Source organism: Amblyomma mixtum, chromosome 2 (assembly GCF_055824585.1).
Source record: "Amblyomma mixtum isolate Tamu chromosome 2, ASM5582458v1, whole genome shotgun sequence".
NCBI classification, from domain to species: domain Eukaryota; kingdom Metazoa; phylum Arthropoda; class Arachnida; order Ixodida; family Ixodidae; genus Amblyomma; species Amblyomma mixtum.
Genome location: NC_143013.1, coordinates 170,939,700 through 170,943,081, shown reverse-complemented (window position 1 = coordinate 170,943,081; position 3,382 = coordinate 170,939,700). Strand labels below are relative to the sequence as shown.

Here is a 3,382-nt window from a genome sequence, read left to right as displayed (position 1 = left end):
CAATTTTTCAAGGTAGCACCATTCCGCACCTACACGCTGCTGCCAATGAGTTTTACAGTTTTCGTACGCCTCCAGGAACGCCTGGACCAGAATGCTGTTTAGCTCCCTCGTCACGGCCTGTTGCAGCACCTCTACCGATCCGTGATGTTTCCCCTCGTGCGTCGATTTTATTCTCGGGAATCGAAAAACGCCTGGCGGGGCCAAGTCGAGGCTGTAGGGATGCTGAGGCAGCGTTGCCGCCTTGTGCTGGGCAAAAAATCGTTGTCCTCATTGACATGATGAAGAAGATCCTACCGGTTGGCCTTTTCCTCTTGTGACAACACTCTCGGCACGAACTTCGCGGACGCTTTCCTCATGGATAAGTTTTCTGCCACGATCTCAAAAACTTGGGTTTGAGGAATGCTCAAGTCATCAGCAACCATTCTGATACTCATTCTACGATCACTGTTAAGTAAATGTTCCACTCGCTACACATTTTTGTTGGTCTTGCTGGTCGAAGGGCATCTAGATCGGTCGGCTACCTCCACTCTTTTCTTGCCTTCTCGGAAAAGCTTGTGCCACTCAAAAAACACCTGATCTACCCATGGAAGCGTCACCGTAGGCGTCCTTAATCATGTTGTGAGTCTCTTTGCAAGTTTTACCAAGATTTACTCAAAATTTGATCGCGTATCGCTGATCCGGTAAACGCTCGACGATTCTGCGTGACGAGACGTTTCGACAGGGGTTCACAGTACAAGCGACCTCCTCTCTTTAACGGCTGAGAGCCTATTGCCGATTTTCCCCAGCATTCCCAATATCCCCCTTCAACGATCCTGCACGCGCAGACAGGCTCTCGTCCGCCCGTTCGCGCAGGAAAAAAACCAGTCCTACTACTTTCAGAGCAGACCCTATATATATATATATATATATATATATATACATCCATATAGTAGTAGAAGACCTTTCTTCGCCCATAATTTACAGGCCGAGCATGTCGACCGCCTGGGCGACCAGAAGTCGCTGTTCTTCCTCCTTTCAGCGCCAAGCCAGTCGAGCCAGGTGGTGATGGATAAAGAACGTGGGGGTAGGAACCCGACTACTGACCAGCCGGGCAATAGAAGAGGCAATGGGCCAGGTCCGCATAGATACAGGGGCAGTTGGGACAGGAAGGGTCTGATCGATAGCGATAGAGAAAGAGGCGAGACGGGGTGATAACTGCATTCATTTGGATGTGCCGAAGAAGGCGAGCCTCCGGCACCGTGAGCGATGGATGAGAGGGAAGGTAGAGGCGTCTGTCTAGACGGAGCTCGAGGTAGACCTCTTTTATGGTGCGGCGAAGGGTAAGAATCCCACCGTCCTCCGAGGGCTTGGGCCAGGGGATCAACGGTGCCCGGAAAAGTGTGTCGCGGGCGAGCTGATGGGCCAGATCATTGCCATCAATCCCTGAATGCCGAGGGACCCAGCGGAGGAAAACGATGGAAGGCTGGAATGCGGAGACCGCTTGTTCGACATCCTGTTGGAGAGAAGGGGTTAGGGTGCGTTTCTGTATGTGGTGTATAGCGGATTGTGAGTCTGAATAGACTGTGTACTCTTGAAGAGAGGGAAGGAGAGCAAATGACTGAAGGGCATGTGCAATGGCGAGGACCTCGAGGGACAGTGCATCCGGAGGGTGTAGATACGGCCAACTGGTGTGGGTTTCAGAAGCGGGGAGGTGGGGATGGTACAGGGCGTAGCCGCAGGAACCTCGAAGAGCCGCGAAGGAGGCATCCGTGAAGGCTACACCCTGGGTATCAAAAAGAGGGGAATGGTGCTGCGCGGCCGCATGACGACGGCCGGCGTGCAGGACGGGGGACATGTTAGTCGGGAGGGCAAGGATACGAAGATTGGGAGCCGGGGTTGGAATAGGAGAGGTAAAAGGGGCGATGGGAATGGGTGAGATACCCGCTTGAGTCAGTAACCACTGACCCTGACGGGTAAGGGAACGGCGGGAATGCTGCGAGTCACGATGGAGAGACAGAAGAGAACGGAGAGGATGAAAGAGGCCTGTGGCAAAGATCTTAGCGGTAGAGGTAGTGATAGAGAGGTTGAGAGCTGCCTTGTAGAGGCCAAGACCTTATTGAGGTCCAGCGTGTGGGCAACTCGGCACGCATGAGCCTCGTGGAGGCCTGAGCGCCGAGTGACCACGTGCCGCAGTAGGTGAGTTACGGAATGGCAGGTGGAGGGCTTGCACGTTCTTGGCTGCATGCAACGGAAAGCCAAGAACTTTGCACTGCCTGACAACAGGAATGGGAGAGCCAGAAAGGTGGAGAGAGACGAAGTGGTTGTGTGAGCGCTGGTATGAGGAATGGTTGAGAAGCTCGGATTTTTCAGGAGCAGGAGAGAGGCCAGCGGTGATGACAAAGGAGTCAATGAGATCTAGGCCACGTTGCATGGTGTCCTGTACGTGACCGGGAGAGCCCGACGAACACCACAGAGTGATGCCATCGGCGTAAAATATATGATGCAGGTCGGGAATTTCAGCTAGCAGGGAGGCAAGAGGGGTCATAGTAAGATTGAAAAGGGCAGGAGAGAGAACAGCACCTTGAGGAGTGCCACGGGTGAGGTGGTGGGGGTCGGACAGATTGGTGTCTACTCGAAAGCGAGCCACACGTTTAGAGAGAAATGAACGGATATAAGAGTACATGCGGGGGCCACAGTCTAGGGAGTCGAGTTGGGAAAGGATGTGGTCATGGCAAACACTGTCGAAGGCCTTGGGAACATCGACGGTCACAAGTGCGTGAATATGAGTGGGGGTAGGTGACAGAAAGGTGTGCCGGAGAATCAGAAATATGTCCTGTGTACAGACGCGGCGTCGGAAGCTGATGAGAGGATGGGGCAAAAACTCCCTCGCCTCGAGAAAATTAGAGAGGCGAGTCAAGTCCATTCGCTCAAGGGTCTTACGAACACACGAGGTCAGGGAGATTGGGCGGAGGTTAGAGAGAGAGGGAGGTTTGCCCGGCTTTGGAATCATAGAAATGAGGGAGGAGGTCCCGGAGCTCGGCAGGCGGCCGCTGTTCCAGGCATCATTGTAGGTTTGAAGGAGGAATTCTTTGGCACAGTCAGGAAGGTTGCAAAGTGTGGTATATGTAATGGCATCCTCACCGGGAGCCGAGCGTGTAGCATTAGGAGTCAGAGCAGATTCGAGCTCTCGGAGAGTGAAGGAGTGGTCCAGATCGGGGTTAGGTGCGCCCGAGTACATCGGGTAGGAGGGTGCCAGAGGGGGAGGGAGGTAGAAAGAGGCGAGCTGATCGAAAACATCAGAGGGAGTCCCCTGAGTGAGGGCTTTAGCTAGAGTGGGAGCAAGAGCAGGCTTAGTGCCAAGGAGCGATTTGAAGAGAGACCATGTGGATCGCGAATGCAAAGC

At 53.8% G+C, this 3,382-nt stretch overlaps 1 pseudogene; it reads right to left on the bottom strand.

The window, feature by feature from the left end:
- Positions 1-957: 957 nt before the first annotated feature.
- LOC149361593 (uncharacterized) lies at positions 958-2,989 on the bottom strand (annotated as a pseudogene).
- Between the last annotated feature and the right edge of the window lie 393 nt (positions 2,990-3,382).